Genomic DNA, 15,025 nt, shown 5'->3' with positions numbered 1-15,025 from the left:
ATAATTTCTTAATTGTTTTAAACTACATTATCCTATTTCTTGCCATGTGATGAGTAAACTTCACATTAATCTTTCTGTTAATGTATCTCCTTTTAAACTTATTAATATTGCATTCTAGTTTTAGTGTTGAGCATGACATCTTTCTTGTTTTATATTTTATTTTTTCAATAGCCAAAAATAAGTTTAGAACCACTCTGGGTTATCCGGCGTGTTGATGTTAAAATTATGTCTTCTTTCTGGATTTGTTTCCATAAAAGCCATTTATAGCTCATTGCCTCAGCAATCTTTGTCACAGGAAGAATTAATTTCTTTGAAAGGTTATGGTTTGAAAGATTCAAAATGATCACCACCTAGCCTATTTTAGTGTAATCATTACTTGTATGTGTGTGTGTTTATATATATATATATACATACTAAAAATATATTTTATGAATTATGGAATTTATGATCTTGGTTAGCCATGGAAGGATACTCTAGCATGTAAATTACTCACATTTTCTGACCTTGCCAAGGAATTACGCATTTTGCAAAATAGCTCAAATTAATGTTAACTGAGAATGAACCTAAATTAAATATGCTTCAAAAATTTAAAAATGCATATATAATGTCACATGGTTATGAATCTGTGTGATTTAAATCACCTCTTAATCAATTTTGCTAAAAACAGAATCCAGGGAAAGAAACACCAACACAGCTCATTTGCTTCACAGGCTTCTCACTCTCATGGAGCTCCCTCTAAGGGCCAAACGAATTACTGCACCACAGTCCTGTGATCAGTACTTTATATGCACCTCCACTGTCTTCACAGCAAACCATGAGACAGGTAGGTCCTATTACTCTCATTGAGGAGATAACACGGAGATGTAATCAAACGACCTGATCTCACAAAACTAGCACAGACTGACATCAAGATTTAGAACCAGGGACCTACAACTCTTAACCTCTCTACTAATGTACTCTTTGCTAATTTGAAGATGAAAGACTTCAGTGCACATAAACTGATAGTATAAGCATCAGGGATAAATAATGCACAGTCTTTGTCCAGAAGCATAAAGCCTAATAGAAGCAAAGTTTTTCTGGAAGAAATGTATACTGTTATACATTTTATGTTCTAGGTGCTGTCTAGACACTTATACTATCTTTTTAGTCCTCAAAATAGCCCTATAATATGAGCATTGTAACCCTATTATTGGGTTTCCCAGATGGCTTAGCTGGTAAAGGATCCACCTGAAAAGCGAGAGACCTGGGTTCGATCCCTGCGTTGGAAAAATCCCCTGGAGAAGAGAACGGCTACCCACTCCAGTATTCTGGCCTGGAGAATTCCATGGACTGTATAGTCCATGAGGTTGCAAAGAGTTGGACATGACTGAGTGACTTTCACTTTCACCCTATTATTAAATAACAAACCTGATGATAGTAAATTAAAAGGCCACAGAATGAATAATGGAAAAATTAAGCATTCAGATCCAGTTCCTCATTACTCTAAAGCCCATGCTCTTTCCACTAAAAATTGGGTGAGCTTTTGGTGGAAAGGCTTAGTTCAGTGTTCAGTCTTTCTACTCCCATCCCCAAGTTATTCATCATATTAAACCATTGTAGAGCGACATGGAAGTCACTTGTATAATATGGAAAATCCAGGGATATTTGCTTATAAGAATCCCTCTGTTGTAGGCAGAATATACTTTCCCACCAAAAGAGATCCAAAGTCTAGTTCCCAGAACATGTGACTATTTCTCCTTACAAAGCAGGGTGTGGTTTGCAGGTATGGTTAATGTAATGATTTTGAGATGAAGAGATTATTTTAGATTACCCAGGTAGGCCCAATATAAGCACAAAGATCCACATAACTCAAAATTGGTCATAGACCTAAAAGTAAAATCTAAAACTATAGTATATCTAGGATAATATAAAGGATAAAACATATTTGACCTAGGTAAAGATTTCCTAGATTCAATGCCAAAAGCATAACTCATAATAACAAATTGTTATATTCTACACATTGAAAAACATCACAATATGCTGAGTGAAAGATGTCAGACAAAAATTAGTGCATACCATATGCTTCCATTTGTATAAAACCTTAGGAAATGAAAACTAATGTATGGCAGCAGAAAGCATATTAGTGGTTGCCTGGGGATCAGGGTGAAAGTGAAAGTCGTTCAGCATGTCCAACTCTTTGTGACCCCATGGACTATACAGTCCATGGAATTCTCCAGGCCGGAATACTGGAGTGGGTAGCCTTTCCCTTCTCCAGGGGATCTTCTGAACCCAGGTCTCCTGCATTGCAGGCGGATTCTTTACCTGCTGAGCCACAAGGGAAGCCACAAGTGTAGGAGATAGGAAAGAATAACTATGAATGGGCCACAAGAAAGTTTTGGAAGAATAGATATGGTCAGTATTTTGATCATAGTGATGATTTTACCAATACCATAATTTATCAAATTACATAATTTTAATATGTGAAACTCATTCTATGTCAATTATACCTCAATAAATCTGTAAGAAAGTCAAGCAACGTAATTCATTATCATAGGAGAATTAAAGAGAAAAATAAATCATTTCAACAGTTGCAGAAAGAACACTTCATGAAATTTAACACTCATTCATAATAAAAGGTCTCAGCAAACTTGGAACAGTAGTAGGAAACTTCTTGAATATGATAAAATGTATCAGAGAAAACCTATAGCCAACATCACATTCAATGGTCAAATATTAAGGCAAGGATGCCTCATCTTACTGCTTCTATTCAACACTGAACTAGAATGTTCTAACTTGTATAATAGGAAAGAAAAAGAAATACAAGGTAGAAAGCTTGGAAAGGAACATCGTAAACTATAATTACTCACAGATGATATGACAGGGAATGCTGAAAACTCTGGAGCAAACCAAAGAAAATTCTTAGCAAAAATAAGTAAATTTAGCAAGGGGCATCTAGTATAAAGAGATCCAGTTAAAGAGTTTTGGGGTTTTTCATTTTTTTCATTTCTTTCCTGGAAGAAATTTTGTATAAATGAAATATCTAGACTGAATTACTGTTCAGTATTCACTTCCTTTTCCTCAGTCCATGAGAGAAATATACTTTTCTGCTGCTTTAACATTACACCTGACCACATGACTTGTTTTGTTTAACCAGATGTTGGCCAATGTGACACAGCGGAAGCTTGGAACGCATTTATGCAGGTGGGCTTGCATAAGGTCCTTGCATATGACCTTGCATAAAGGTCTACCATATCAAAATCGGTCATAGACCTTTAAGTAAAAATCTAAAACTATAACATATACCTGGAACTTCTGCCATCACCATGAGAAAACCCTGCAGTTTGGGACACTAACCCAAGATGGAAAATGAGAGACACTTGCGGAAAAGTTCCCCACCCTAACTGTGATAGACCCAACCTCAATCAGACAAGCCCCAGCCAACTCCCAGATGCATAAGCTAAATACACAATTGTACCACTGAGATTTTGTGCTTGTTTGTTATGCAGCAAGAGCCAACTGATTTCCAGGTGGTCTGCTTGGCTAAATGTTATGGAAAATTTTAGTATGCTCCAGAAATTAACCAGACATTATCTTCATGTTCAGGCAAAGAAATAAATGTGTATTGCAGAGTAAAATATAAAACTGCGTCAATAGGATCTATGGTCAATAGATTTTCAACAAGGGTGTCAGAAACATTCACTAAGGAAAAGGATAGTCTTTTCAACAAATGGTGCTGCGACAACCGGATAGCCGCATGTAAAACGGCTAAGCAGGACCCTTACCTAATAACATGCAGAGAACGTTCACTTGCAATAGATCAATGACCTAAATATAAGAGCTTAAACTATGAAACTCTTAGAAGAAAATATAGAGGTAAATCTTCATGAGCCTAGATCTGGAAAAGAATTCTAGATATGACACCAAAAGTACAAGCAACAAAAGAAAATATAGACAAATTGGTCTTTATCAAAATTTTAAACTTTTGTGTTTCAAAGGATACCATTAAGAAAGTAAAAATCTCAAATTGGGGGAAACATTTGCAAATCATAAGGGACTTATATCTAGAATATATAAAGAACTCTTACAACTCACTTATGAAAAGACAACTTAATTTTAAAGTGGGCAAAGATCTGAATAGACATTTATTTCTCCAAGGAAAATAATACAGATAGAGAATAAGCAAATGAATAGATATTCACAGCCTTGGTTATCAGGGGAATGCAAAACAAAAGCACAATGGGATACCACTTCATAAATAGTAGGATGCTTAGAATCAAAACTTAAATATCAACAAGTGTTGGCAAGAATGTAAAAAATCAGAGCCCTAATTTACTGCTAGTTAGAATGTAAAACAGTAAAACTGCTTTGGAGAACAATCTGACAGTTCCCCAAACAACTAAAAATAAAGATACCATGTGACCCAGTAATTCAAATTCTTGAGAAATGTATACATACATATATATATATATATATCCACATAAACATTTGTACATAAATGCTTATAGCATCATTATTCATAATAACCAAACAGTAGAAACAATTCAAATGTCTATCAATGGATGAATTTTGAATAATCAAAATTTAAAAAATACCAACAATGGAGGACAAGCTGTCCGCTTTGTAACCCAGATTGCATTCCTATTGAATTTGATGCAAATTGCCTTGTTGCTTCCAATATTTGCCACTACTAAGCAAAGTGTTTCTCCCAGGGCATGAGGAAAGAGATGATGAAGTCATTATAGGTTTACCAAACTGATTTTCCAGAATTGTAGGAAATCTAGCTTTTTATTTTGAATTGTATTTTTAGAGCCTTAGTAAGGTATAAGTGACATGCAACAAACTGATTATATTTAAACTCAACAATTTGATTAAGATTTGACATCCATATAAATCCATAAAACCACCACCACAGTCATAGTAATGAGCCTTTCCATCATCTTTTGGTTTACTTCATGCCCTTTTATAATGTCTCTCTCTCTACTATCTCTGCTCTTCAGACTAGCGTTGGTTTACTCTTCATTATCATAGATTAGCCTCCATTTTAGAATTATACATAATTCTGCTCATGAAAAGTTTATTCTTTTTTTTTCTTTGAGTAGCCTCACGTGGCTTACTCATTTTGCTGCTGCTGCTGCTGCTAAGTCACCTCAGTCGTTTTGGTAGTCATCAATAGTGCTCTAATGAGTAGTTTATTTTTCATATTGTGTAGAAGCATGACAGTCTGTGGATATACCACTATTTGTTCATTCTTTAGTCTTTCTCTACATATTTGAGCTCTTTCCAGTTCTAGATTGATACAAATAAACTTTCTAAAGATATTTGAATGTAAATGCATAAATAAAATGAATATACAGACATGGGCTATTATTTGACCATAAAAGTGAATGAAGTATTGATATATACTCTAACTTGAATGTATCTGGAAAACATTATGCTCAGTGAAAGGAGCCAGTCACAAAAGTCCACATATTATATGATTCCATTCATATGAAATTTCAGAACAGGAAACTGTATAGAGACATAAAGTAGACTAGTGCTTGCTTAGGGATGGGTGGTGGAAGGGATGAGGGAATAGGAAAGAGATAGCTAAAGAGTACAGAGTTTTTTAATATTCATTTATTTGGCTCCATCAAGTCTTAGTGGCACATGGACTCTCTAATTGTGCCACCTAGGCTGAGTAGTTGTGGTGTGTAGGTTTAGCTTCTCCAAGGCATGGGGGAATCTTATTTCTTCCACTAGGGATCGGACCCATGTCCCCTACATTGCAAGGCAGATTCTTAACCACTGGACCACCAGGGAAGTTCCTAGAGTTTCTTTTTGAGTGACAAAAATGTTCTAAAATTGACTGCGACAACCAATACATGACTGTCTGAATATACTAAAAGCCATGGACTTGTAACACCTTAATGGGTGAATTGTATGCTATGTAAATTATATGTCTTAAATTGCATTGAATCATGTATATTACTATATGTGAAATAGATCGCCAGTCCAGGTTCGATGCATGAGGCAGCGTGCTCAGGGCCGGTGCACTGGGATGACCCTGAGGGATGGGATGGGGAGAGAGGTGGGAGGAGGGTTCAGGATGGGGGACACATGTACACCTATGGCTGATTCATGTCAATGTATGGCAAAAACCACTACAATATTGTAAAGTAATTAGCCTTTAATTAAAAAAATACATTAATTTTTAAGCTATTTTAAAATATAATAAAACAGAAATTATCCTTGTTAGGATGAGAAAATTTTAACTTAAAATTTAACTAAAGGAAATTAAATTAACTAAAGGAAACCTTTATGAAGAATTTGGAATTTCAGATAAGACTTGAAAATCTGAAACCAGACAACTTGATAGATGAAAGACTAGAAAGAATACTTTAATTGGCAGAGGAAAAACTGTTCTGGACATGCCTCAAAGGCAAAGAAACTGAGCATTTGTGGCAATGAAGAAGGAAATTAAAAAAAGCAATTCTCTGGCTTCACCATAGCACTAACCACTCTATTGTGTTATTATCTCTATATAATTCCACCCAAATTCTGTCTTTCAGAAAGTTATCACTTGCTTCAACAAAGATTAGCTCTTATTAATTAACAAAGTAGGAGATCTTACCATATTATTACTATATTTATGTTTTGCGAAGCTTGAAGGAAGGCTCAGGGACCAGGTAAAAGGAATGTGTTGCACTTTAAATAATGGCAAACTGAATGATTCTGATGTGAATAGTATAAAAATACTCCAACATTAAAACTACTATTCAAAATCATGCAACTAATTGTCACATGCTGATGTCTGGTTCACTATGGCAGATTGAGCATTGTTTGCCTCTCCGTGTTCTCAAGACTACCTTGAAATTTCAGCAAAAATTTTATTGAAAATAATAAATCCATGCCAGCACTGAAAATGAGTATGTCATGTACATAGTCAAGATTTTGACATATTTCTGGGAGACAAAATTTGAGTGGATCATTCTAATGGAAACACAACAGCAAGGGAAATTTCAAGGAATAGAGCACAAGGGAGCCATCTTAAGAGTCCCAAATAGAGCCTCTAGGTCTAAGTTTTACTTGGACTTTGAATCAATTATCAATGCGTTTAGTTAAAAACACTTTGGACTGTTGGGCCTCTCTCCAATCCAGTCTAGCAGTTAGCTGGAACTTTTGTCTCCAGTTAGAATGTCAAAAATTTTCCTAGGTAGGCTCCAAGATGTTGGTCTTAGAGTTGGGAAAAAAGAGCAGATCCAGGATAAATTCAGATTTCCACAGTAGATCTAGAATAAGAGTTGTTTTTTGTTTGTTTGTTTATGGTTAAATGTGAGGGTTTCAAACCAATTTGCTTGTCCCTTACAAAATCATTATACTAAAAGTTCCAAAAGGCATGAGGATCAGGACAGAGATAATGAATAGCAGGAAATAATAAACAAAAAAATTCCAGATTAAAGATAGTTTTTAATCTTCAGATTGAAAGTCCCTCTCGTGGGTCAAGGAGAATAAATGGGAAAAAGAAAAAAACCTACAATTGTTTACATCCTGGTGAAATTTTTAAACTTTTAGGACAAAATTCCTTATAAAATGATTACTTATAAAATAAAATGAATAAGATCAGGATCAGATGTTCCAATCAGGTAGAATGGATGCTAGAAGCCAGAGGAAAGATACCTTTGCTGCTGCTGCTGCTGCTAAGTCACTTCAGTTGTGTCTGACTCTGTGCGATCCCACAGACGGCAGCCCACCAGGCTCCCCCCTGTTGCTGCGATTCTCCAGGCAAGAACACTAGAGTGGCTTGCCATTGCCTTCTCCGAAAGATACCTTTAGAATTGTGAAAAAACCATTTGGCATATATATATATATATATATATTTTTTTACTAACCAGGTTATCATCAAGAATGATCAAAATGAAATAATTTTCAGATCTACATGTGCTGAAGAATTTATATCCCATTTCTCATTCTCTGAAACAAACAAACAAAAAACAAACTTAGACATATACATAGGCAGAATAAAGTTTGTGAGGCAAGATGGATAAAGTCTTTTTTAAAAAAAGTGGTGGAACCAAATCATAATACAATGAAAATGAATCCCATAATTATGGTCATGCAATTAGAAATGAATAAATTTACATTGCAACAGACAGTTAGAAGGCTCTAGGAATCATATTTTCAGGATAGAAGTATATTCCACTAGGCAACTGCACTTCAGAAACTGGAAAATTTTAAAACATAATAAAGTGAATTATCTCTTTAGCCAATGAGAAGGAAAAACAAATAGAAACTCCAAAAAAAAGTGTATTTGAAAATAATGATCCAAATATGAAGTTAACTAAAATGTGATGTGAATTAAGCAATTGATAGACATAAGAAAATTTATCTGAACTTCGCTCTTAAAACACTATCCTTAGAGAAGCATATGGATAGTGGCATTGGTTTAGGGTTTCTCCTACATATCTGAGAAATTTCACACAACAATACTTTCACAAATGGTGGTTAAAGTACTGGTTAAAATATTAGAATCAACCTACAGATTGCAAATATTACAACCTTGCTAATGAAGAAGCAATGGCAAATATTATGAAGAGATGAGAAGAAAGTATCAAGAAACTGTATGAAAGTTAACTGCCCAATTTTTGATAATTATCATAATTAGACAGTATCTAGTTGGGTTAATCAAGGGATTTAAATCTATTGTTAAACACTGAGAGAGTAATCATGAGTACTAAAGTAGCAATATTGAGAAAAGGGACATAAAGAAGGAAATTAGAGAAAGTACAGTTGGCTCATTGTATCCACAAGTTCTATATCCAAGGATTCAACCAACCAGAGATGAAAAATATTCCAAAAAATAATTCCCAAAAGTTCCAAAAGAGAAAAACTTGAATTTGCTTTACATTTGGCAAAGTATAAGTAATCTAGAGGTGATTTAAAACATTTGGGAGGATGTGCATAAATTACATGCAAATACTACATCATTTCATATAAGGGACTTGAGCCTCAGTGCTCTTTGGTGTGTGTGGGGTTGTCCCAGACCATTACCCAGGGGATTGGGGACAACTGTACACCAATTCCTCATCTTCTATGGTAAGATACTAACTCAGAAATACGTGAACTGTGAACTTCCAGATATTCAATCTGGTTTTAGAAAAGGCAGAGGAAACAGAGATCAAATTGCCAACATCTGATGGATGATCGAAAAAGTAAGAGAGTTCCAGAAAAACATCTATTTCTGCTTTATTGACTATGTCAAAGCCTTTGACTGTGTGGATCACAATAAACTGTGGAAAATTCTGAAAGAGATGGGAATACCAGACCACCTGATCTGCCTCTTGAGGAATCTGTATGCAGGTCAGGAAGCAACAGTTAGAACCAGACATGGAACAACAGACTGGTTCCAAATAGGAAAAGGAGTATGTCAAGGCTGTATATTATCACCCTGCTTATTTAACTTCTATGCAGAGTACATCATGAGAAACGCTGGGCTGGAGGAAGCACAAGCTGGAATCAAGATTGCCCAAAGAAATATCAATAACCTCAGGTATGCAGATGACACCACCCTTATGGCAGAAAGTGAAGAACAGCTAAAGAGCCTCTTGATGAAAGTGAAAGAGGAGAGTGAAAAAGTTGGCTTAAAGCTCAACATTCAGGAAATCAAGATCATGGCATCTGATCCCATCACTTCATGGCAAATAGATGGGAAAACAGTGGAAACAGTGACTGACTTTATTTTTCTGGGCTCCAAACTCACTGCAGATGGTGATTGCAGCCATGAAATTAAAAGATGCTTACTCCTTGGAAGGAAAGTTATGACCAACCTAGACAGCATATTAAAAAGCAGAGACATTACTTTGCCAACAAAGGTCTGTCTTGTCAAGGCTATATTTTTTCCAGTGGTCATGTATGGATGTGAGAGTTGGACTGTGAAGAACGCTGAGTGCCAAAGAATTGATGCTTTTGAGCTGTGGTGTTGGAGAAGACTCTCGAGAGTCCCTTGGACTGCAAGGAGATCCAACCAGTCCATCCTAAAGATCAGTCCTGGGTGTTCATTGGAAGGACTGATGTTGAAGCTGAAATTCCAATACTTTGGCCACCTGATGTGAAGAGCTGACTCATTGGAAAAGACCCTGATACTGGGAAAGATTGAGGGCAGGAGGAGAAGGGGACGACAGAGGATGAGATGGTTGGATGGCATTACCGACTCGATGGACATGGGTTTAGGTGGACTCCAGGAGTTGGTGATGGACAGGGAGGCCTGGTGTGCTGTGGTTCATGGGGTCACAAAGAGTCGGACATGACTGAGCGAGTGAGCTGAACTGAACTGAACTATGATAAATCAATAAATATTAGTAAGTTACTAGAGTTCCAGTAGTAACTGCTAATACCATTTAAAACAGAAATGTTTGAAAGTTAAAAGTTAAATTTCTGGGAAGTGTAACTGAGGTTGACAGTGGGGAAAAAAGGAGAGACTTTTACATGTCTCTCCATATCTTTCTCTACTATTTGAATTTGTTTTAATTTTAATTCTTTGTTTTCTTAATATAAAATAATAACTAGTGTTTTGTTCCCTTGAACTGTGTATTTCCAGTGTCTTACATATGGCTGTTATTCAAAAATGGAAAAAAAAATGTTTTCTTAACCTAGTTGTCTAGATAAAATTGATGGGTTGTTCTTTTATGCTCTGAAATATAGTGGGTAACAGACAGATTTGCTTTCATGGCAAGTCTTTGATTTCTTATAATTTATATTCTGTATTCAGAAACTAATAAAAAAAAGCAGATAAATAAACAATGTAATTTCAAAAATTTATCATTGCTATAACATGACAGAGTGACTGGGATGGAAATGACCAGTTGAAATTGGGGAGGAGAAAACAGGTAAGACCTCTCTAAGAAGACGATACTCAACCCAAATTCTGAGCAAAAAGATAAGAGGCAGACTGTCCCAGTTAGGTGGAAGGAGAAAGACAACAGGCCTAAGAATGAAAAGTGCTTAAGGAACCCAAAGACAAAAAGATGACCAGTATCTCTAGAGCACAGAGAAAGAGGAATTGTAGGAGTGAAGTTGTTCTTATTACTGATTTTTAGTATGATTCTATGCTGGCGTGTCCAGTTGTGATTTATGAAAATTCTGGTGAGACAGATTCCTTTTCTTGGTAGAGAGGACAAGATGGGATTTAGGAACATGCTCATCTCCTTAGCAACACAAATACTACCCTTATTGGATACAAGGATTGGGGACTCTGTCTGGTTTACTCAATACTGTATCTCCGGTACTTGGCCGATAGCAGGCATTCAGTTACTGTTGATTAAATCAGGGGAATCATCTCTGAAGTGTATATTTTAATTTTGTATCATAATTTTGGGATCACATACTGCATTTCCCCTGGAGGAGTGCATGGAAACCCATTCAAAGTATTCTTGCCTGGAAAATCCCCCTGGGAGGCTACAGTCCATAGGGCTGCAAAAAGTCAGACATGACCAAAGTGACTTAGCACACATGCATACTACATTTTATCTATTTAAGAACTTTTATTAGGTTTCTTTTTATGCCAATACTGTGTTGAGTACTAGAGATATAAAGATGAGAGTCCATTCTATAATCTACCTAATTTATTAGAGTTTATAACATAATTGTAGTTTAAAAACATTTGTACAATGACTCCAGTTATCATTAAACCACTATGCATGAAGAACAAAATGTTAGACTGACATGAAAAGGCACTTCAATGAATTACAAAGGACATATTGTAATTCAAGGAATTACAAGAACATGTCTGTCCTTTCAAGACTGAATTCTGACTATTATTTGATCATTTTCCACCATACTGCACATTCAACAGTTCTCATTGCTACGGTCACAAAACAATATTCATTTCCAACTGTGGTTGGGCTGACAGCTGTCTCTGAAAAGCTAGAACAGATTTTTTTTCTTAATCAAAGTCAATGCAGAATGTGATGATTTCATTTTAAAATAAATTTGGATAGCCACAAATAATTTTTTTTTTTAAATTTGGGTACAGCTGATCTGACCACCCTCATAGAGTGAGTTTGAAAATCACTTTAATTTTTACCTATTTATAGAGTCAGAGAAAGAAGAACAAAATTTGTACTAACTGAAAATTAGCTAAGGCTTCAAAGAGGTTATGTATATGAACACCTCAAGATGGTGACTTAAGTAAGATGAGAAGAAAGAAATGTTGACATGGTAGACATTTGTGTCCTGGTTGTTTTTCTTTTTAAACTATATCTTTAAATATTATAATCAATGGAAGATTATACCACCCACAAACAAATTGACACCGTTTTTAACAGATATAGGGCTAAGGGAAACATTCATGACGTGGATGCTCATGCTCACTCATTTCAGTTGTGTCTGACTCTTTGCAACCCCATGGACTGTAGCCCACCAGGCTTCTCTGGCCATGAGATTCTCTAGGCAAGAATACTGGAGTGTCCATGTCCTTCTCCTGGGGATCTTCCCAATCCAGGGATCTAACCTGCATCTTCTGCACTGCAGGCAGATTCATTATTGCTGAGCCACTGTGGAAGCCCTTGCCATGTGGATAAAAACAATCATAAAAATGGAAATTCCATTTGATCTACAAATTCTTTCAAAGCTATCCTAAATGCTTCTCAAACTTCTCCATTAAAGAAACCCTGATGATACAAGTAAATGTGAAAAGTTGCTCAGTTGTGTCTGACTTTTGCGACCCCATGGACTGTAGCCTGCCAGGCTCCTCCATCCATGGGATTTTCCAGGCAAGAATACTGGAGTGGATTGCCATTTCCACACCTTTTCACTTAACCTCACCTGCTAGCTTCCCCACTTTCAAAGTGACCTGATGACAGTTTGACATTACTTTGAAATTCCAGTTTTATACTCAAAATGTGTACGTTTACATTCTATTCGACTACAAAACTGCATACATCAAACATAAAAAATGTACAAAACTGCATACGTCAAACATAAAAAATATACAAGCAACTCCTACAGCTCAACTCCAGAAAAATAAATGACCCAATCAAAAAATGGGCCAAAGAACTAAATAGACATTTCTCCAAAGAAGACATACAGATGGCTAACAAACACATGAAAAGATGCTCAACATCACTCATTATCAGAGAAATGCAAATCAAAACCACTATGAGGTACCATTTCACACCAGTCAGAATGGCTGCGATCCAAAAGTCTACAAATAATAAATGCTGGAGAGGGTGTGGAGAAAAGGGAACCCTCTTACACTGTTGGTGGAAATGCAAACTAGTACAGCCACTATGGAGAACAGTGTGGAGATTCCTTAAAAAACTGGAAATAGAACTGCCTTATGATCCAGCAATCCCACTGCTGGGCATACACACTGAGGAAACCAGAATTGAAAGAGACACGTGTACCCCAATGTTCATCGCAGCACTGTTTATAATAGCCAGGACATGGAAGCAACCTAGATGTCCATCAGCAGATGAATGGATAAGAAAGCTGTGGTACATATACACAATGGAGTATTACTCAGCCATTAAAAAGAAAACATTTGAATCAGTTCTAATGAGGTGGATGAAACTGGAACCTATTATACAGAGTGAAGTAAGCCAGAAGGAAAAACACCAATACAGTATACTAACGCATATATATGGAATTTAGAAAGATGGTAACAATAACCCTGTGTACGAGACACCAAAAGAGACACTGATGTATAGAACAGTCTTATGGACTCTGTGGGAGAGGGAGAGGGTGGGAAGATTTGGGAGAATGACATTGAAACATGTAAAATATCATGTATGAAACGAGATGCCAGTCCAGGATCGATGCACGATACTGGATGCTTGGGGCTAGTGCACTGGGACGACCCAGAGGGATGGTATGGGAGGGAGGAGGGAGGAGGGTTCAGGAAGGGGAACACATGTATACCTGTGGTGGATTCATTTTGATATTTGGCAAAACTAATACAATTATGTAAAGTTTAAAAATAAAATAAAATTTAAAAAAAAGAAAAAAAAATGAAAAGTGTATTCTATGACTTCCTGTAAAATTAAGGTCACCTGGAAAAATGTAGCTTCCCTTTTGTTAGAACCAGAATAAGAATACAATTAGGCAAGTGCACAAAGATATGCCAACAAGGGTAGAAATGGCAGCGCTCTCATATTTGAACTAAAACTTAAATGATGCACATCTGCCCAAGTGAAAGACTGGTCTAATAAATTATCATGTGGATTTCTACACTCCTCTGAAAAACTTTAGTGAAAATTCATATTAATAAAAAAAATAGGGATGATCATGACATAGTCTCTAGATTTAAAAAAAAATGAAACAATTCAAAGAGCTGGTCCCATTTTAAAAATATATGTGCCTGTGTATGTCTATACTGCTGCTGCTAAGTCACTTCAGTCGTGTCCGACTCTGTGCGATTCCATAGATGGCAGCCCACCATGCTCCCCCATCCCTGGGATTCTCCAGGCAAGAACACTGGAGTGTGTTGCCATTTCCTTCTCCAATGCATGAAAGTGAAAAGTGAAAGTGAAGTTGCTCAGTCATGTCTGACTTTTAGCGACCCCATGGACTGCAGCCTACCAGGCTCCTCCGTCCGTGGGATTTTCCAGGCAGGAGTACTGGAGGGGGGTGCCATTGCCTTCTCCATGTGTATGTCTATGTATCTCCCCAATTAAAAAATATAATTATCCCATTAGGATATTTCAGTAGAATCTGGATTCAGAGAATCAGAGTAGAAACATTTTAAAGTAATATATTTAAATATTAGAGGACAAACTTAAGCTAGCAAACTAACTGCTTATCTATACTGATGTGTTTTCAAAATACACATTGATAATTTGTACGATTTTTATGGAATATTTTGCATATATGATTATAAGAATATATGTATATGTATAAAATGCTATCAATAGCTATCTTGTAGTATGCTATAATGGGTACATTTCATTCACTACCTCTTTTTTGCTTATTTTCTGATTTCTAGAAAGATTTTAAATTACATGTGTAAATAATGAAAAATGTACTATTTTCCTATTTGCCACATTACTAAATGTTGAATTTGTTTTAAAAGTCC

The sequence above is a fragment of the Bos grunniens genome, chromosome 14 (genome assembly GCF_055505025.1).
Source record: "Bos grunniens cultivar Pamir isolate PY7600 chromosome 14, Bosgru_T2T1.0, whole genome shotgun sequence".
In the NCBI taxonomy this organism is placed as follows: Eukaryota; Metazoa; Chordata; class Mammalia; order Artiodactyla; family Bovidae; genus Bos; species Bos grunniens.
The sequence above is the reverse complement of the archived record's forward strand: the minus strand, read 5'-3'. Positions refer to the sequence as shown.